Raw genomic sequence first — 22,819 nt, 5'->3', positions numbered from 1 at the left:
GGAAAAACAACATCCAGGCTGCTCACTGTCATCGCTCCCGGGATCCCCGTCCAGAGCAGCGGTGGTGTCACAACCTCACCACAACCGTGGGTGGCGTCACGGACAATATCCCTAAACCAAACCACCCCCCTTTCACTCACGGGCGAGGAACGCCGCTCGAGTGCCCGGGATCCGGCCCACCGCTCGAGCCACCACCGAGCAGCAGCAGCAGCCGGACCCGAGCAGTGGGTGAGCGCAGCGTCCCCTCCCCGCCCGCGACAGGTGTCCATCCTCGAATAGAGTGGAGCCCGAAAACGAGTGCGGAACCAGAAAAATCATTGTTCTAATGAAAAGCCCACTATATTCCTTATATTAATTTCTATGTAATGGTACACAGAAACAGAACACATCCTATGTCCAGTGTTATATCTGCTACTGCAACATTATGTCAGCCTTCAGTCACCCCTTGGGGGAGCTCACTGCGTACAGGTTTATATATCTGCCATACAACTCAATAGTATTTGTACAAACCCTCAGTGGCGACTGCAAACAGAAGGAATTTTATAGTTTAGTTATATAGTTGAGCAAAAAATGGGGACCTTTCACACTGTGTCTTCTGTAGCAGCCACTGTGCCCAAAGTTGTGTCCATAGGGGTCAAGACATATAAATTATTTTCCCATTTTTTCTGCTGGAACAAGTGATCAATATACAATGTTATAGATTATGTGATTCATACCCCCAAAATGTCTATTATCAGTCATTTTTGATGAGTCTAGATGAATGGAAGGAGCTTGAAAATATGCCCCCTTTATTTCATGGAGCACATATAAGAGGGGGGGCCAGGTAACTTGGATGTCATGGCAGCTTCTAAAGTGTATCAAGATTACACCAACTCTCAGGCAAGACATTAAAGAACAGAGTATAATATATGATGCAAAGACAATTCAGTAAACTGCTAAATATTTTATACCAGGTTTTTTAAAGGATGCTACTGTAGCACCCACATGGCAAGGGGTTGTAGTACTCGTCACTGGGCCGGTGCTGTCAGGTGAAGGGGATGTCACAGGTGGCCCTTTGCTCGGTTTCGTGGCCCCGAAGCGTACAATAAAGAAGGGGGGGATGATAATAGAGGTTTGTCTCGTGGTGCCACCTGCGGTACGCGGCCAGGGATTAGCTGCCGCTGCTGTCGCTGTCCTCCGAGGCGGATGGTTGTAGCAGCTAAGATGTTTCTACTCCCCACAGGTGGATCAGGCCCTGGGGAGGATGTTGAGGGGAGTAGTCATGGCAAGTGCCGAAGTGCGGGGATACGGTGACAGCAAGGACAGGCGGACACAGTCTATGCAGGTTCAAGTTTTCTTTACTCACAGTTCTGGTTTACCCGGGAGTTACCGGTCACCACCGTGATGAGCCCCAGTTGATCCCGGATCCGTTAGAGGTCAGAACCGGTACAGTGAATGGTGGGCCCTTCCCCCTTGCGCCTTTAGAGATAGATCCCCGTGGCCTGAAGCTTCTTGGAGACCCCGGTTCTTGAAAAGTGTTTGCTCCCATCCCGTATGCAGGTGTCGTGGGTCCATAGTGGGGCCGGACTTCGTTCACGACTCCGGATCCTATCTAGCTCTGTGCTCCAGGAACTGTGGTGGCCTGAGGGATATACAATCCCCCTGGCCTGCTGATTTTGGTGGACAACCTGAAGTCTAATCCACCCTAGGATTCTGCACCCTGCTCCGCGACGGTCCCTAAGATTCAACTATCCCTTAAGATATATATTTAAAACAAACAGATCAATGTAGCTTTATATAAAGCCATCCAATATGAAGGAATGAAATGTTAAACATTTTAGTCAGTGGCATAACTAGAGACCAATTGTTAGACATCAGGTTGTTTCTGATTCCAAAGCTGAGGCCAGTGGTCTCCAATTTGGGCTCAGCTGCTGGGACTGCTGCTTAGCTTTGCTGTTAAACCCGGCATCCAGTCTGAACATGTGATATGTAGGCTCTTGTTGGAGACTTTGTTCCTGACAGCATTGTGAATGCTGTGCCGCATGCTCGGTTGTATAAAATAAGCTCTCCAGAGTTTAAGTCCGAAATTTGCGGTAATGAGCATGTCCGTGACGCAGCAGTGCCTCATTGGAGTTCCTGTGTCACCTGACCTGATGACGCGGCGCCATCTGATTGGCTCGCAGGTGACGTCACCGATGACGTGGAAACGGGCGTGGCTTAGCCTTTAAGTAACGCAGCCGCGAGCATGGCGTCACGCTCTAATAGTTCTTTGTTTGCTGGTGAATGTGTGTGGCTACCTGCCATCTTGGCTCCACGTGCACACCGCCATTAGCTCCCGCAATACCGCAACCTAATGTCCACTGAGAGGGTTAATCCGCAGTTAGGACAGGTCACTTAGGTAGGTGCAGTGCTACCGCCACCTGTTGTCCGGCGAGAGGGTTACTCCACAACTAGAATAGGTAGGTACTCTGCATCATTTGCAGTCTGGCTCCGGCGAGAGGGTTACTCTGCACCTCAGAGCAGATTGCTAGGCAGGGACCGCACACAACGCTAGCTGGATAGTAAGAGGGTTACTCCACTGTCCGATGGTTATCTAGGCAGGAGCGTTTGTTGCACAGTGTGCATTCACCTTCTGTTAGTTTTTCTCTTTTTGTGTAGCCTCTGTAGATGCTAACAGAGGCGACTTAGTTTCATTTGCATACTCCCTATGACGTTAACAGGGGTTATCGCCATTTTTCCTACACTCCTGAATGGCCTAACTCAGGTAGTGATAGTGCACCTCAGCAACTGAGGTTAAGTCGCTGAGTTCTGCCTTGCCCTTTGGGTTATTTAGCAGCAGAATATCCCACTGCACCGTGGACCCCGGGCTATGTTTGCAAATTACATTATATATTATTTGCAAACAGTTAGCCCCCATAACACAAATGGGCCCCGGTACAAGATTTGGAACTGCCCCCCCTGCATGTTGGTCAGATGTAAGGGCCATTGTAACATTCTGTGAAGACATTTGTATTGCCCCATGCCCAATGCAGTGACATGACAAGTATCTGCATAACTAATCATATGCTAAATAGTTGCAACTGAAATTAATATATGAGATAGCCAAGATGATTGTCTATGGTAGTCTCACATTCAAAGCTGTAGTGGAGGGTGAGATATGGAGCCTGAAGATCAAAAGTTCAAAACGTTGTTATCCTTTGGCTCGTCAGTGTATGTCCCTCATCCTGGGCCCCATCATGGTATAGATGTGCCTCATCCTGAGTTCCTTCCTGGTATATTTTCCCTCATCCTGGGCCCCATCCTGAAAAACAGTACAGACCAAAAGTTTGGACACACCTCATTCAAAGAGTTTTCTTTATTTTCAGGACTCTGAAAATTGTAGATTCACATTGAAGGCATCAAAACTATGAATGAAAACATGTGGAATGACATACTTAAAAAAGTGGGAAAAACTGAAAATATGTCTTATATTCTAGGTTCTTCAAAGTAGCCACCTTTTGCTTTCATTACTACTTTGCACACTCTTGGCATTCTCTTGATGAGCTTCAAGAGGTAGTCACCGGAAATGGTTTTCCAACAGTCTTGAAGGAGTTCCCAGAGATGCTTAGCACTTGTTGGCCCTTTTGCCTTCACTCTGTGGTCCAGCTCACCCCAAATCATCTCGATTGGGTTCAGGTCTGGTGACTGTGGAGACCAGGTCATCTGGCATAGCACCCCATCACTCTCCTTCTTAGTCAAATAGCCCTTACACAGCCTGGAGGTGTGTTTGGGGTCATTGTCCTGTTGAAAAATAAATGATGGTCCAACTAAACGCAAACCGGATGGAATAGCACGCCGCTGCAAGATGCTGTGGTAGACATGCTGGTTCTCTATGCCTTTAATTTTGAATAAATCCCCAACAGTGTCACCAGCAAAGCACCCCCACACCATCACACCTCCTCCTCCATGCTTCACGGTGGGAACCAGCCATCTAGAGTCCATCCGTTCACCTTTTCTACAAAGACACTGTGGTTGGATCCAAAGATCTCAAATTTGGACTCATGAGACCAAAGCACAGATTTCCACTGGTCTAATGTCCACTGCTTGTGTTCTTTAGCCCAAACAAGTCTCTTCTGCTTGTTGTCTGTCCTTAGCAGTGGTTTCCTAGCAGCTATTTTACCATGAAGGCCTGCTGCGCAAAGTCTCCTCTTAACAGTTGTTCTAGAGATGAGAAGGTGTGTCCAAACTTTTGGTCTGTACTGTATATGTCCCTCATCCTGAGTTTCTTCCTTACATATATGTCCCTCATTCTGAGTTCCTTCCTGGTATATGTGTTCCTAATCCTGGGCCCCTTCTTGGTATATGTGTCCCTCATCCTGGGCCCCCTCCTGGTATATATGTGATTCATCTTCGGTTTCTTCCTGATATATATGATATGATATATATGGCCTCCTTCTGCAGTTTCTACTCACTTTCCTCAGCTCCCACGATGCAAGGGGTAATGCAGCTGACATCGATGTGCCTGCTATGGCAACACATGCGACACCAATGCCTGACATGACAACATCAGCTGCCGGCCTCTGATTGTGTATTGCGGCACAGGGACCCAATGGATCTCTGCACCGCAATACATTTCAGCTGAATGTGCATCTTCGGAAGAACATCCAGCTAAAGCAGGCGCTGATGCCAGAGGGCCCCCCTGCAGCACATGCCCGATCGTGGCTGCACTTTCACTTCCCAAAAGCTAAATTGGAAAGATTACAGTTAGAGCAGTCAGTCTGTGGAATGCCCGACCACAAGAGGTAGTAATGGCAGACACTATAATTGCATTTATATAAGGGCTGGATGATTTTCTCACAACAAATGGTATTATGAGTTATAAATAATCTACTCATAGAGAATGTATAATTGGTGGAGGAAGGATTAACCTGATGGAACTGTCTTTTTTCAACCTAAGTAACTACATATATATTGTATATCTGCATAAAAAATACAATAAGAAGGATCAAAACTTTGCATCTATTCAAATTGGTATCAGTAAAAACACATTCCTGCCCTCCTCTCACCTCAGCTTCTCCCATTTTGTTGGAGCTGAGAGAAATTGTCATGATAACGCTAAAACTCACGAAATTTAAGCACCTAAATTTTGCAACTTTTCAAAGATTTTACTCCAAAATGCTGGCATGAAAACTTTGATGAATCAGGCACTATGTTTTTTTATTTCAATGTAAAATATACATGGCTGCCATTGTGCAGTTAGGCCTTAATTCCTACTGCCCATGATTCCATCAGCATGAATCTGTGATGCCCTGGACTATTAGGTCGTCACAGGGTATTGTACAATCTGCCCTCCCATGCAATATCCAAATACTTCTTGATTATGGGTCCTCAACTACATGGTGTTGCCTGCATCAGCTAAATCAAAATCCTGGGTACACTCTGCACCACACCCACCAGACACACCAGTGGAATAGGGTCGCCCACTTGGGGGGGTGGTTAGAGGGAGGTCAGGAGTGTCAGGAGTCAGTGAATGTTGCGTTGGAAGTGAAGGAGAGAGGAGGTCAGGAGCCGGGCTCCTTGGAAGCCATTTAGGTAGCAGACGGTGGTCTGGGCCTAGAGGTGCTGGACCCCTGGTCACAGAGGATCATGGCAAAGGGCACGGAACTGTCAAGAAGGACAGCCGGCGGACTTGCACCATCACCGGGCTGGGACCAGGGCACGACGGGGTACGTGGAACCTAAGTCAGGGAGTAGCTTCAGGCAACCTGACAATTTACCCGACGAGAATGGAGCCTTCAAGATCTGCTCTCCACCCGCTCCAAAATCGGGGTACTAGCGCAACAAGGGGGATAGGACTTTCCACTCAAATGGTCCAGGAAATCCCAAATGTGAACCCTGAGAGCAAGCTCCCACATTTAGCCATAGTGGGGAGTGGGACCCGACTAGTTCCATACTACCAGGAAAAAAAGAGAAGTAACTTAGTGGAAGGAGGAAGGTCACGGATCACCAGGCAGCACCATTGGGGATGGGACCGAACTAAGCTCCCCTCAGCGGCAGCGGTATACAGAACTTTGGTTTATCCAGTTGTTGGTGTCAGCTTAATGGACTGAGTGAGTACAAAAGTGACCCCTCTGCACCCAACGGCACTCCCCGAACACCATCATCGAGTCCTGGGGCATTCCCCCTACCCATGGAGGGTCCTAACTAGAGTTGAGCGCGGTTCGTGGTTCGTGGTTCTCCAGTTCGCGGCTCGAGTGATTTTGGGGCCTGTTCTAGATCGAACTAGAACTCGAGCTTTTTGCAAAAGCTCGATAGTTCTAGAAACGTTCGAGAACGGTTCTAGCAGCCAAAAAACAGCTAAATCCTAGCTTGGTTTCTGCTGTAATAGTGTAAGTCACTCTGTGAATCAAACTATTATCACATTTCAGTGTATAGTGTGCGTGAACAGCGCCTTCAGATCACTGCTATTTCTATAATGGCGATCGCCATTTTTTTTTTTTTTTTCTTGTCTTCCTTCCCTAAGCGCGCGCGTCTTGTGGGGCGGGCCAGCATGTCAGCCAATCACAGACACACACACACCTAAGTGGACTTTGAGCCAGAGAAGCAACGGCATGTGTGATAGGATCTGCATGTCACATGTCCCTGCATTATAAAACCGGACATTTTCTTCACGAACGCCATTATCTGCCTTCTGCGTCTTTGGTGTCAGACATCAGTGTCGCAGCTCCGTCCTCCTGAGTCCTATAGCCGATACAGCTGTATGCGCTGCATACACAGCGTTAGACAGCTTAGGGAGAGCACATTCTAGCAGTCCTTTTAAGGGCTCAAAGCGGCAGGGTCAGAGAGCCATAGGTGACAGGTCCTGCAAACAGCAACAGCGTCTGTGTAGCCCAGGTCAGGGATTTCCTCCCTGCATTTCACCATTAGGAGGGAATAGAAAGGCAGGCTTCCATTCCTCTACCCAGAGCACCACAATCCTGCCACTGTACCCTCTTGTCCTCTGCACACTCCAACTCATTCTAAGTAAGCCATTATACTAGCAAACACTCAGTGTACCTAGTGGCATCCTAAACGTGGCTATTGGACTTTGCTATAGTCCCACTAGTGCAAAGACATTAGCAGAGCACGTCTGCCTGCATTGCACACTCCAAGTTTTTTAAACTAAGCAATTTTACTAGCAAACACTCAGTGTACCTAGTGGCATCCTATACGTGGCTATTGGACTTTGCTATAGTCCCACTAGTGCAAAGACATTAGCAGAGCACATCTGCCTGCATTGCACACTCCAAGTTTTTTAAACTAAGCAATTTTACTAGCAAACACTCAGTGTACCTAGTGGCATCCTATACGTGGCTATTGGACTTTGCTATAGTCCCACTAGTGCAAAGACATTTGCAGAGCACGTCTGCCTGCATTGCACACTACAACTTTTTTAAACTAAGCAATTTTACTAGCAAACACTCAGTGTACCTAGTGGCATCCTATACGTGGCTATTGGACTTTGCTATAGTCCCACTAGTGCCAAGACATTTGCAGAGCGCATCTGCCTGCGTTGCACACTCCAACTAATTATAACGAAGCCATTATACTAGCAAACACTCAGTGTACCTAGTGGCATCCTATACGTCACTATTGGACTTTTGTCAATTCACAGTATTGGAACGTTATTTGCATGACATCTGCCTGCATTGCACACTCAAACTTTTTTAAACTCAGCCATTATACTAGCAAACACTCACTGTACCTAGTTGTATCCTAAACGTGGCTATTGTACTTTTGTCAATTCACAGTATTGGAACGTTATTTGCAGGACATCTGCCTGCATTGCACACTCAAACTTTTTTAAACTCAGCCATTATACTAGCAAACACTCACTGTACCTAGTTGTATCCTAAACGTGGCTATTGTACTTTTGTCAATTCACAGTATTGGAACGTTATTTGCAGCACGTCTGCCTGCATTGCACACTCAAACTTTTTTAAACTCAGCCATTATACTAGCAAACACTCACTGTACCTAGTTGTATCCTAAACGTGGCTATTGTACTTTTGTCAATTCACAGTATTGGAACGTTATTTGCAGCACGTCTGCCTGCATTGCACACTCAAACTTTTTTAAACTCAGCCATTATACTAGCAAACACTCACTGTACCTAGTTGTATCCTAAACGTGGCTATTGTACTTTTGTCAATTCACAGTATTGGAACGTTATTTGCAGCACGTCTGCCTGCATTGCACACTCAAACTTTTTTAAACTCAGCCATTATACTAGCAAACACTCAGTGTACCTAGTTGTATCCTAAACGTGGCTATTGTACTTTTGTCAATTCACAGTATTGGAACGTTATTTGCAGGACATCTGCCTGCCTTGCACACTCAAACTTTTTTAAACTCAGCCATTATACTAGCAAACACTCACTGTACCTAGTTGTATCCTAAACGTGGCTATTGTACTTTTGTCAATTCACAGTATTGGAACGTTATTTGCAGCACGTCTGCCTGCATTGCACACTCAAACTTTTTTAAACTCAGCCATTATACTAGCAAACACTCACTGTACCTAGTTGTATCCTAAACGTGGCTATTGTACTTTTGTCAATTCACAGTATTGGAACGTTATTAGCAGCACGTCTGCCTGCCTTGCACACTCAAACTTTTTTAAACTCAGCCATTATACTAGCAAACACTCACTGTACCTAGTTGTATCCTAAACGTGGCTATTGTACTTTTGTCAATTCACAGTATTGGAACGTTATTAGCAGCACGTCTGCCTGCATTGCACACTCAAACTTTTTTAAACTCAGCCATTATACTAGCAAACACTCACTGTACCTAGTTGTATCCTAAACGTGGCTATTGTACTTTTGTCAATTCACAGTATTGGAACGTTATTAGCAGCACGTCTGCCTGCATTGCACACTCAAACTTTTTTAAACTCAGCCATTATACTAGCAAACACTCACTGTACCTAGTTGTATCGTAAACGTGGCTATTGTACTTTTGTCAATTCACAGTATTGGAACGTTATTTGCAGGACATCTGCCTGCCTTGCACACTCAAACTTTTTTAAACTCAGCCATTATACTAGCAAACACTCACTGTACCTAGTTGTATCCTAAACGTGGCTATTGTACTTTTGTCAATTCACAGTATTGGAACGTTATTTGCAGCACGTCTGCCTGCATTGCACACTCAAACTTTTTTAAACTCAGCCATTATACTAGCAAACACTCACTGTACCTAGTTGTATCCTAAACGTGGCTATTGTACTTTTGTCAATTCACAGTATTGGAACGTTATTAGCAGCACGTCTGCCTGCATTGCACACTCAAACTTTTTTAAACTCAGCCATTATACTAGCAAACACTCACTGTACCTAGTTGTATCCTAAACGTGGCTATTGTACTTTTGTCAATTCACAGTATTGGAACGTTATTTGCAGGACATCTGCCTGCCTTGCACACTCAAACTTTTTTAAACTCAGCCATTATACTAGCAAACACTCACTGTACCTAGTTGTATCCTAAACGTGGCTATTGTACTTTTGTCAATTCACAGTATTGGAACGTTATTTGCAGGACATCTGCCTGCATTGCACACTCAAACTTTTTTAAACTCAGCCATTATACTAGCAAACACTCACTGTACCTAGTTGTATCCTAAACGTGGCTATTGTACTTTTGTCAATTCACAGTATTGGAACGTTATTTGCAGCACGTCTGCCTGCATTGCACACTCAAACGTTTTTAAACTCAGCCATTATACTAGCAAACACTCACTGTACCTAGTTGTATCCTAAACGTGGCTATTGTACTTTTGTCAATTCACAGTATTGGAACGTTATTTGCAGGACATCTGCCTGCATTGCACACTCAAACTTTTTTAAACTCAGCCATTATACTAGCAAACACTCACTGTACCTAGTTGTATCCTAAACGTGGCTATTGTACTTTTGTCAATTCACAGTATTGGAACGTTATTTGCAGGACATCTGCCTGCATTGCACACTCAAACTTTTTTAAACTCAGCCATTATACTAGCAAACACTCACTGTACCTAGTTGTATCCTAAACGTCGCTATTGTACTTTTGTCAATTCACAGTATTGGAACGTTATTTGCAGCACGTCTGCCTGCATTGCACACTCAAACTTTTTTAAACTCAGCCATTATACTAGCAAACACTCACTGTACCTAGTTGTATCCTAAACGTGGCTATTGTACTTTTGTCAATTCACAGTATTGGAACGTTATTTGCAGCACGTCTGCCTGCATTGCACACTCTAACTTTTTTAAACTCAGCCATTATACTAGCAAACACTCACTGTACCTAGTTGTATCCTAAACGTGGCTATTGTACTTTTGTCAATTCACACTACTGCAAATCTATGTGCAGCACCTCTGCATGACAACCTCGTGCTCTGTTTTTAATAAGCTATAATGATAGCACAAAATACTGCCATTTAGTGGCATCATAGAAGTGGCTGTTGTATTCCATTAGTGCCCCACTGGTGACAAGCTATTTCTAGCACCTCTACATCACACCCTCATGCACATTTTGCTACGCTAATGTTATAGCAAACTCATGGAATTCATTGCTGCATTTCATAATTCGGAGGGATAGAAAGTCAGGCTTCCTTTAGCTTTTCCTTCTGTTCATAGACAGCATCTCCAAGACAAATTTCCCCTCCACGTCTAAGTGTGGAGAGGCAGCTAGTGCGCATGCGTGTGCCGATGTACCCCAGCTGCAGCATAATTACAGTGTTTCGCCTAGTGAGTATGCTCAGCCTGACTGTGCCATTCCTGACGCTAAGTTTTCATTTCGGGATACAGCGCATGCTCCCACACTAAGTGTGAAAAGCCTCTTTGCACAGGTGCTTGCATTCCGTGCCGGGTATAAGTCCTGTTTTGGGCATAGACACCATGCTAAAGCTGATAGTCTTTTTTCAGAGACTGTATTTCATGCTACTGAGCATGCTCAGGCACTTCCTGCATCAGAGACTAGGTCCGGTAATGAACTCTTTGGCCCTGGCCCTGATGTGGGGGTCCCATATAGACCACAGGGCATCAGGTGTACTCCCAAATGGCTTGCAGAGGCCCACACCTATGACTTGTCACCGCATTATTGATGCTCAGACGATGACTGGTGAGGTGTTTGGGTCATGGCAGCCATGAGGTCATCATTGAAGTTGCGTTTCCAAATAGGACGCTAGTTATGCCACTCATGACGTGTCACTCTACTTTTGTCTCCAGGAGGTGCATTGTGGTTCACCCTGGTTTGGGGCGGACCCAGGTTATAAAAGGGGCTGGAGCCAACAAGGAGGTGCGCAGTCTTCTATTATGCTCCGAAAGAGCACACCTCCATGTGTTGAACCCATTGCGGCTTTAGGCCAGAGGTAGGCAGGGATCGGGTGGTGGATGCAGGCCACCACCACAGTTGGTAACGCAGAACGGTTAAGACCAGCTCCTGTCCTAACAGTCCTGCTTGTGCAGCCCAGTGGCATTAACAGGCCTGCTGCTGCTGATGCGCCTGCTGTCCACAGGTGTGGCCCCTACGCACACGGTCAGCGTACTCAATGGCCCCTGTGTTGTTAACAGGGAGTTCCTGGGCTGGGTGGGCATGTGGACCCTGTGACGCTAACAGGGCTCACAGTCTCCAGATCCGAATGGCGTCTAACTCGGTTCAGGCTACTATTAGTTTCATAGCCACACAGCTCTGTATCCTCCACCAAACCTTCAAGTTGCCAACCTCTCCTTTTCCAACTGGGAGCACGGTGGACACTGACTGCTGATGGGGATATATACCTTTCTCTTTCTTTTCTTATTAATTTTCGTTATATAGCGGTCACAGATTATATACCACTTTATCCAAATCTGCCAGTCCCACTGTAACAGATGTTGTTTCTTCAGCAAATGTTACAGTTGCTTAACCACCAAATCCACGGACCAAAACTTTTTTCCCCTTTCCAACACACCTGTTCCCCTTTCCAACAGCATCTGTCCTTTTTCAACTCATTTTGGGATATGACCAAAAGTGCAACTGTGCAGGGACACCGTACTCAACGCCATCTCAGCACAGCAGCCATCCCTCGGTCCCTCCGATGTGGACAAGTAAAAGACCATTTCCTCCTATCCATGACAAAGCGTTGAGATTCACTCTGTGCAGCACTGGTGTTTAGTGGACAAGTAGATCTAAGATTGCGTACCACATTCTGCAGATACTCCTGTATACGTGCGTCTATTTCTATGGCAGGAATTAGTTCGCCAAATTTTGTCTTGTACCGGGGATCTAACAGTGTGGCAACCCAGTATTCAGGATTAGTTCAAATTCATACAATCCGAGGGTCATGTAGGTAGTGCAGCAAGAAGGCGCTCATGTGTCTTGTGCATCCAGGAGGACCAAGTCCTTGGTGTGTTGGTGGCAGAGAGGTGAGAATCGTGCATCCTTCCTCTGCCCTCTCCCCCCAACCTCGCACAACCGAAATGTGAGCAAGCTCTCACTCATCTGCTGAGTCTTCCATGCCCATCGCCAGTTCGTCCTCCATTTCTTCATGGGCTCCTGCACTTTCATCAACACTTTTTGCTGATACTATGCGCCCTTGTTAATCCCTCTCCCTCACCATGACTGCCGCATAGGTGCCGCTGACCATCTGGACCTCGTAGATCTTGTTATCCCTTCCGCATATGACTCCTCCTGTACTTCCTCCCCTTCCTCTTGTCCCAACACCTGACTCCGAATAATAATTACAGTGTGCTCCATCATGTAGATGACCAGAATTGTCACGCTGAGAATGACATTGCCAGTGCTAAACATCTTCGTCGACATTTCAAAACTGTGTAGCAGGGTGCATAGGTCCTTGATCCGACACCACTCCAGAAGCGTGATCTGCACCACCTCTGGATCAAGTTATCCCAGGCTATATGTCTTACCGTATTTCAGCAGGGCTCTGCGGTGCTGCCACACACGCTGCAACATGTGTAGATTCCAATTCCTGCGTGTCGAAACATCGCATTTACGGCGTTTAACTGCCAGACCCTAAGACTTCCGGAGTGATGAAAGTTGTTGAGCTGCTGTGTGCGCACGATGGAAGTGAGCACATAGCGAGCGTGCCCACTGCACAAGGCCATGTAGGCCGTGATGGTGTTTTAAAAATTGCTGGCGAATTCGGTTCAACACGTGAGCCCTAAAAGGCACGTGTGTCACATTGCCCTGAGGATGGCCCGCAGCCAGGTTTGCATCATTGCCGCACACGGCTGTTAAGTCACCAACGGAGTCCGCTCCGTCAATTTGTACTCCGGTCGCCAGGTGACAACGTGTTCCTTTCATGAATAGTGCTGATGATGGGAGAGTAGTCGATGCCAGCGGCGCAGGTGGACGCAGGTTATGCTCACCCACTGGGCTGCATTACCTTGACAGATGCAGAATCTCTGGCTGAATGTAGCTGGTGGGTATCTCACAGATGAAATACCATCATTCAGCTACAACCAATGGGAAGACACCACACCCTTTTTTATGCCCATCCTGTCTGCAGACCACTGCCAGACATAGCTATGAACCTCTGGTTAATTTTACCCCCAGTTCAGTTTTATGATTTTGTGTGCTTGTTACCTGACTACTTTTCCTGCTTGCTGTTTATGTACCTTGTTGGCCGATACGCATTTCACCTCTGCTTGTTTTCTGATTCTTTCCTGGCCGTCCCATTCTGTTCCTGTTCCTCAATTAATGTTTTGACCCTGCCTGACTACTATTCTCTGTAATAGCGGTGTGACTCACATTTCCCATACATTTCAAAGTAAAACTTTGACCGCCTGATGGCATTGAGCTCTGCTGCCAGCATAGTAAGGAGGTGTGTGGTAGTCCTTGTGCGCAGTTGCAAGGAAGGGTGGCCTGACCACACAGGGTTTGCGCCAAGGTAGAGGACCCACACGAGGTTGAAGAGGCAGAAGCAGTGTATTAACTTCTACATACAGAACAAGGATTGAAACAACTCGTGGGGACGGCAAGACTTGTACAGCAGACCCTTCTCCATCTCTCACCATAGTTTGCCAGTGCCCAGTCAGTGACATGTAATGACCCTGTCTATGCTTACTGGTCCAAGTATCTGTGTTGAAATGCACCCTGTCGCACACAGATTTTCTCAAGGAAGTGGTGATGTTGTGTGCGACATGTTGGTGTAGCGCGGGCATGCTTTTCTTGGAGAAGCAGTGGTGATTGGGCATCTGGTACTGGGGCACAGCGACAGACATAAGGTCTGTAAAATCCTGTGTGTCCACTACGCGTAAAGGCAGCATTTCGGTAGCCAACAGCTTACAGAGGGATAGAGTCAACCACTTAGCTTTGTCATGGGTCGCAGTAAGTGGCCTTTTATTTGACCACATCTGAGGGACAGAGATCTGGCTGCTGTCTGTAGACGGTGTTGAGTAGGGTGTCCCTGGAAAAATGCAGGTTTGTGAGAAAAGTGCAGGCGGAGACATGATGTTGCCTTCATCTTGCCTTCAGATCTGTTCATCTTGTATCATTTTTAAAAAACACAGCAAGCAAGGGTTACTCCAAGCGGAGTCTACCTTTTTTCCCCAAATTGGGCACACAGACACCCCATCAGTGGCAGGACTTGTGCCCTAGTTGCAAACAGGATGTTTTGATTTGCATCAAGCACATTCCAAATCCACAAGCATTTACTCTCCCCAGGATGACACAGGGGTAGTAAATTCCTTCTGGATCCATGACTTGTTCATTTTGATGAACGTCAGTCTGTCCACATTGTCACTGGACAGACGCGTGCGCTTATCTGTCAGCACACACCCAGCAGCACTGAAGACACGTTCAGAGACAACGCTGGCAGCTGGACACGACAAAATCTTCAAGGCGTAACTGGAGAGCTCTTGACATTTTTCTAGATTTGAAGCACAAAAGGAGCAAGGCTCCATTTGCAAAGTCATTGCATCGATGTTCATTTGGAGATACTCCTGTATCATCCTCTCCATCCGTTGACTATGTGACACACTTGATGTCTCTGGTGGCCTTGCAAAGGAGGGTCTAAAAAAATTATGAAAAGATTCCATAAAATTGCTGTTACCAGCACCAGATACGGTCCAACTGGTACGGGTAGACTGTTGAAGATGACGAGGCCGTCCCATGTTTGTCAAGTTACAACTGGGAGAATCACTCCCTTCACCTGCACGGTTGTTTGGTGGAAAAGCCGAGCTAAGATCGAGTAACAGCTTCTGCTGATACTCCTGCATACGTGCGTCCCTTTCTATGGGTGGAATTATGTCACAAAATTTGGACTTGTCCCGGGGATCTAATAGTGTGGCAAGCCAGTAGTCATCATCACTTCTAATTTTGACAATACGAGGGTCATGTTGGAGGTAGTGCAACAAGAAGGCACTCATGTGTCTTGCGCAGCCATGCGGACCAAGTCCACGCTGTGTTTGTGGCATAGAGGTGCTAACCGTTCTTTCTTCCTCTGTCATCTCCCCCCAACCTCTTTCAACTTAAATTTGACCAAGGTCCCCCTCATCAGCTGAGTCTTCCATGTCCATGGACAGTTCGTCCTCCATATCTTCATGTCCTCCTGCACCTTCCTCAACATCTCGCCTGCTACCATGCGCCCTTGTTGATCCCTGTCCCCCATGGTCCCATGCCTGCCGCGTTGGTGATGATGAACGTCTGGACCTTGGTGATGTTGTTGTGTCTTGCGCATATGAATCCTCCTGTAGTTCCTCCCCTTCCTGTTGTCCCACCCCCTGACTCCGAATAGTGTTTAGCGTGTGCTCCAGCATGTAAATGACTGTAATCGTCATGCTGATAATGGCATTGTCAGCGCTAAACATATTCGTCGCCATGTCGAAACTGTGCAGAAGGGTGCATAGGTCCGTGATCTGAGATCACTCCATCAGGGTGATCTGCCCCACCTCTGCATCTCGTTGGCCCAGGCTATACGTCATGACGTATTGCACCAGGGCTCTGCGGTGCTGCCACAGTCGCTGTAACATGTGGAGAGTTGAATTCCAGCGTGTCGCCACATCGCATTTCAGGCGATGAACCGGCAGGCCGAAAGACTTCTGGAGCGATGCAAGTCGCTCAGCTGCGGCGCTTGAACGGCGGAAGTGAGCACTGCAGACAGTTTCCGTGCCCTGGTCAGAAGGCCATCTAGGCCGGGATAGTGTGTTAAAAATTGCTGGACAACAAGGTTCAACACGTGAGCCATACAAGGCACGTGTGTCACCTTGCCCAGGCGAAGGGCCGCACCCAGGTTTGCAGCATTGTCGCACACGGCCTTACCAGGCTGCAGGTTGAGTGGAGACAACCATTTATTAAACTCGGACCGCAGAGCTGACCACAACTCCTCAGCTGTGTGACTCTTATTCCCAAGACATGTCAAGCTAAAGACCGCCTGATGCCGTTGCGCTCTGCTGCCAGCATAGTAATGAGGGGTGCGTGATTCCTTCTGCGCAGTGAGAACGCTGGTGGCCTGACCAGGCAGGCTTGGGGCGGAGGTGGAGGACCCAGATGAGGTGGAGGATGCAGAAGCAGTGGCGGAACTTGGACAGACAGAGGATTGACACACAAGTCGTGGGGACGGCAAGACTTGTGCAGCAGACCCTTCACCATCTATCACCATAGTTACCCAGTGCCCAGTCAGCGACATGTAACGTCCCTGTCCATGCTTACTGGTCCAAGTATCGGTGCTGAAATTCACCCGTTCACACACAGAGTTTCTCAAGGAAGCGGTGATATTGTGTGCGACATGCTGGTGTAGCGCGGGCACACCTTTCTTAGAGAAGTAGTGGCGACTAGGCATCTGGTACTGGGGCACAGCGACAGATATAAGGTCTCTAAAATCCTGTGTGTCCACTAGGCGGAAAGGCAGCATTTCTGTAGCCAACAGCTTACAGAGGGATAGAGTCAACCTCTTCGCTTTGTCATGGGTCGAAGGAAGTGGCCTTTTATTTGACCACATCTGAGGGACAGAGATCTGGCTGCTGTGTGTAGACGGTGTTGAGTAGGGTGTCCCTGGAAAAATGCAGCTTTGGGAGGAAAGTGCAGGCGGAGACATGATGTTGCCTTCATCCAAAGTTGGTGCTATCGATGTCTGAGAGAGCTGTACACACTCACTTGTTTCCCCTTCCAAACCAACTGACGACCTACCAAGCAAACTGCCTGTTGCGGTTACAGTGGTGGAAGTTGTGGGTGGAAAAACAGGTGTGACAGCTGTCCCCACAGTCCTAGAAGATGACGAGCGCGCGGATGCCCTGGAAGGGGCAGGTGGTGGATGGTTGGCTCCACTAGGCCGCATTGCAGCACGGTGAGCTTCCCACCAGGCCATATGATATTTATTCATGTGACGATTCATGGAAGAAGTTGTCAAACTGCTGAGGTTTTGACCTCTACTAAGATAACCATGGCAAATGTTACAGATCACATAATTTGGCCGATCTTTTTTTATGTCAAAAAAGGACCAGGCTAGGCAAGGCTTAGAGGCCATGCGACCTGTTGATCCACCCCGAATAATGCTCAGAGGCAGAGTGGTGGCTGAGGATGCAGTTGTAGACGTGCTACCAGTGCTCCGACTGTGTCCAGGAAGGCGCCAGGTTACTTCGACGTCGGTTGCATCCTCCTCCACCGCCTCTATTGACCTCCTCGAGTGTCTGACTGTGGGTTGACAGTAGGTGGGATCTAGAACTTCATCATCAATTGTTGTGTTTGCACTCCCCTCCCCCTCAGACCGAGTTTCTTCTTGCCCTGACCGAATATTTAAGTTGTCATCCCAATCGGGTATCTGCGTCTCATCTTCATCAGTATGTTCCTCATTGCCTATAACCACAGTTGTTGGAAAGGCAGCATTTTGGTAGCCAACAGTTTGCATTTTATGAAAGTCAACCTTCAAGCCATGTCATGCCCTTCTAAAAGCATGTATAACACAGCGAGGGGACTCCAACCACAGTCTCCCTCGTTGCCACTCACTGGGCCACACACACCCCACTTGACTGGCATCGGTTGAGCCCCCTTTTGAAAAAGAAAAAGATGCTTTGCATGAAGCACTCTCAAAAATACGCGTGCCTTTCCCGTCCCCTGGCTGACCCCGGGGAAGAAAAGTCCTCTGAGAGCCATGACTTGTTCATCTTGGTTCTTTTAGAAACACAGCGAGGGGACTCCAACCACAGTCTCCCTCGTTGCCACTCACTGGGCCACACACACCCCACTTGACTGGCATCGGTTGAGCCCCTTTTGAAAAAGAAAAAGATGCTTTGCATGAAGCACTCTCAAAAATACGCGTGCCTTTCCCGTCCCCTGGCTGACCCCGGGGAAGAAAAGTCCTCTGAGAGCCATGACTTGTTCATCTTGGTTCTTTTAGAAACACAGCGAGGGGACTCCAACCACAGTCTCCCTCGTTGCCACTCACTGGGCCACACACACCCCACTTGACTGGCATCGGTTGAGCCCCCTTTTGAAAAAGAAAAAGATACTTTGCATGAAGCACTCTCAAAAATACGCGTGCCTTTCCCGTCCCCTGGCTGACCCCGGGGAAGAAAAGTCCTCTGAGAGCCATGACTTGTTCATCTTGGTTCTTTTAGAAACACAGCGAGGGGACTCCAACCACAGTCTCCCTCGTTGCCACTCACTGGGCCACACACACCCCACTTGACTGGCATCGGTTGAGCCCCCTTTTGAAAAAGAAAAAGATGCTTTGCATGAAGCACTCTCAAAAATACGCGTGCCTTTCCCGTCCCCTGGCTGACCCCGGGGAAGAAAAGTCCTCTGAGAGCCATGACTTGTTCATCTTGGTTCTTTTAGAAACACAGCGAGGGGACTCCAACCACAGTCTCCCTCGTTGCCACTTACTGGGCCACACACACCCCACTTGACTAGCATCGGTTGAGCCCCCTTTTGAAAAAGAAAAAGATGCTTTGCATGAAGCACTCTCAAAAATACGCGTGCCTTTCCCGTCCCCTGGCTGACCCCGGGGAAGAAAAGTCCTCTGAGAGCCATGACTTGTTCATCTTGGTTCTTTTAGAAACACAGCGAGGGGACTCCAACCACAGTCTCCCTCGTTGCCACTCACTGGGCCACACACACCCCACTTGACTGGCATCGGTTGAGCCCCCTTTTGAAAAAGAAAAAGATGCTTTGCATGAAGCACTCTCAAAAATACGCGTGCCTTTCCCGTCCCCTGGCTGACCCCGGGGAAGAAAAGTCCTCTGAGAGCCATGACTTGTTCATCTTGGTTCTTTTAGAAACACAGCGAGGGGACTCCAACCACAGTCTCCCTCGTTGCCACTCACTGGGCCACACACACCCCACTTGACTGGCATCGGTTGAGCCCCCTTTTGAAAAAGAAAAAGATGCTTTGCATGAAGCACTCTCAAAAATACGCGTGCCTTTCCCGTCCCCTGGCTGACCCCGGGGAAGAAAAGTCCTCTGAGAGCCATGACTTGTTCATCTTGGTTCTTTTAGAAACACAGCGAGGGGACTCCAACCACAGTCTCCCTCGTTGCCACTCACTGGGCCACACACACCCCACTTGACTGGCATCGGTTGAGCCCCCTTTTGAAAAAGAAAAAGATGCTTTGCATGAAGCACTCTCAAAAATACGCGTGCCTTTCCCGTCCCCTGGCTGACCCCGGGGAAGAAAAGTCCTCTGAGAGCCATGACTTGTTCATCTTGGTTCTTTTAGAAACACAGCGAGGGGACTCCAACCACAGTCTCCCTCGTTGCCACTCACTGGGCCACACACACCCCACTTGACTGGCATCGGTTGAGCCCCCTTTTGAAAAAGAAAAAGATGCTTTGCATGAAGCACTCTCAAAAATACGCGTGCCTTTCCCGTCCCCTGGCTGACCCCGGGGAAGAAAAGTCCTCTGAGAGCCATGACTTGTTCATCTTGGTTCTTTTAGAAACACAGCGAGGGGACTCCAACCACAGTCTCCCTCGTTGCCACTCACTGGGCCACACACACCCCACTTGACTGGCATCGGTTGAGCCCCCTTTTGAAAAAGAAAAAGATGCTTTGCATGAAGCACTCTCAAAAATACGCGTGCCTTTCCCGTCCCCTGGCTGACCCCGGGGAAGAAAAGTCCTCTGAGAGCCATGTCCACATTGTCAGTGGACAGACACGTGTGCTTATCTGCCAGCAGACCCACAGCAGCACTGAAGACAGGTTCCGAGAGAACGCTGGCTGCAGGACACGACAAGATCCCCAAGACGTACGTGGCGAGCTCAGGCAATTTATCAAGATTGGAAGCCAAGAATGAGCAGGGCTCAAGTTGCACAATAATGGCATGTTTCCTTGCATATACTCATATATCTGTGTGTCCTCCTCTTTTTCCTTGTCCAGCTCTTTTGTTTTCGCATGAGTATATGTCCTTGTCACTTTCCCATGTGTTGTGAGTTGTTTGTGACCTTTTGGACACCTTTGAGGGTGTTTTCTAGGTGTTTTTCTGTGTTTGTGATTGCCTGCCATTGTTTCCTATGCAGTTCGAGTTCGGTTCGTCGAACGTTCGACGAACCGAACTCGAACGGGAGGTCCGTTCGGCGAACCAACCTCGAGCCGAACCGCGACCGGTTCGCTCATCTCTAGTCCTAACACCTAGCTGCCCCACTCCATCGCCCCCGGGTACTCCCAGCTGCAGTGGTGGAACTCCACATTACCACACACCAAGGGTGGCGTCACGAACTCTAAACGCAATCCCCCTGTAAATACCCCCTTCATTTTGAGTGGCCGCAAAACCCCCGGGTCCGGTCACCCTTCGAGCCATCGCGAATCCGGATCCGAGCAGCCCGGCTGCTGGCACGGGGGCGGCACACCTCCAGTAACAGGTTCCCTTTATATAACCTCGTTCACATTTCCCTCCATAGTCTCATAGCCAACACACTTTAAGTGTGAGAGCATGTTTTGGATGCAGCATGTTTTCACTGGGTAGAAGCACAGTGGATGTGATTAATAGACGTCTCCTGCACACTGTGCTTCTTTTCTCCTCAGCGTAAACTGACCTGCGGTGCACCTTTCTGAGCCACAACATCTCAATTTATGCTTGCAAGGTAAACACAGATAAAGACTGCAGCACCCCGAACCCTGTTCATTGGCATGGGCTGCTGTGGTCTCTTGAGGAGAACATCCGCGGCCCAGCAGGGGAGGACATGCTGCATTTAGGACACAGCATATCCTGATGGTATGCACCCACCCTTATAGATTGTTCCAGCATTTAGCTTCAGGAGCTCCTGTGTCTCCCAACTTCCTGCATGTCAGGGAGCGGTGTGCTCCTGAATGATTGACAGCTTGGAGCAACAGCATGATTGCACCACCTGTGCGCTTTCCGATTCTGCAGTCAAAGGCAACAAAACTGAAGGTCACTGCAGTCCCTGTGTATGAGAGTGGCCACCTGTGACAGACTACAGAGGTCACCAGACCTAGGCATCAAGAAATAAGCAATAGAATTAAAAATCCTTACATTCTTGAGAACAAAGACGATTTCTAATAGCAAGGAAATTGCAAAGTGCCTTCTTTTTACAAGGACTTTGCCACTTCATCCATTAAAGAGCCCCTTAACTCTTCACTCACTGTACCGCTGCAGTTTTCGCAGACCTACAGTGTACACTTCTCTACGGCATCCCACAAGGCACTTGTTCAGCTCCGTTAAATAACAAATTGATCATCACTATCATCACACATGCGGGTATCTTACCTGGTGCCTAACATTATCCAGTGATAAAATCTGTTTCTTAGGATATTAGTCCAATTATCTGGGACTTTCATGGGTCCATGGACTTCGCTTATGTCTATTGATTATCATGGCTCAGAGAACATCTCAGTTGCTCCTTATTGTCAGAATTTTTTTGATTGCACTAATTTATTAATGAGACAGCTATTTAACCCCATGAATGTTTTCTAAAGGTTTTGCATGGGACTGCAGGAAAGCCTACCACAGGATGACATGCTCAGTTTTGCTATATATGAATAGAAGCCTATTTTACTGTGTGTAATTTTCCAACATTGAAAGAAATGCAATACAGCTCTTAGATGAGCTACAAACTGCGTTCTTCTGTATATTATATTTATTATGAAAGGCACAAAACTCAATAGCGCCCTATCCCCCAGGAATTGATATATATATTTTTATGAAAATGAAAATTTCATCACACCGTAGGATGGCTTGCATATATGAAGCCTGATATTCTATTTTTACATTTTGTTCTAGCATTTCAGAACCAAAATTACCAGATCAACCAAGTGACAGTGTGGGGGCCTGACTGTTATTTGCTAGTACTTTAGCACCACCTAGTGGTCAAATGCTTAATTACAGTTTATCTAGAAATTGGATTAAAACTCGACTTTTTTTTTATCTTGTATGATATTTTCATACAAAATATTAATATGAAATGTTAAAGTGTGTTACCTGGATCTCATCAATGAAACTTAGCTTGAAATATGGCAAAAATTTAGAGGAGAATAGACATTTTAAGCTAAAAACAATTACTAATCTTCATTAAATACAAAATTTAAAAAGACGTCATACTACAAAAGGTGCAAAGTAGCCCATACATGTGATATAGTCTAAAAAGGGGATATGCAGAAATAGAGAAAAGAGGGAACGATCTGAAAGGTTTTCTGGGAAGTGATCAGAGTAATATTTCTATATATATAGAAAAATGGAGAAAAATGACCAGCAAAGCCAAATGTACATCATTTACCACCACTCCATATAATCCTCTGGAGTAGGTGTATAGTATAAATGAATCATTTAGATGGAGAAAAAAGTCTCCAAAAAGAACCTCCAACAAACTCACCCATAGAGGAGGTAAACCCCACTCTTATACGGCACAGAACTGCTCCGACGCGCATTTCGTGTTTGCTATAAGTCG

Source organism: Anomaloglossus baeobatrachus, chromosome 4 (assembly GCF_048569485.1).
Source record: "Anomaloglossus baeobatrachus isolate aAnoBae1 chromosome 4, aAnoBae1.hap1, whole genome shotgun sequence".
NCBI lineage: Eukaryota > Metazoa > Chordata > Amphibia > Anura > Aromobatidae > Anomaloglossus > Anomaloglossus baeobatrachus.
Note: the sequence above shows the minus strand (reverse complement) of the source record.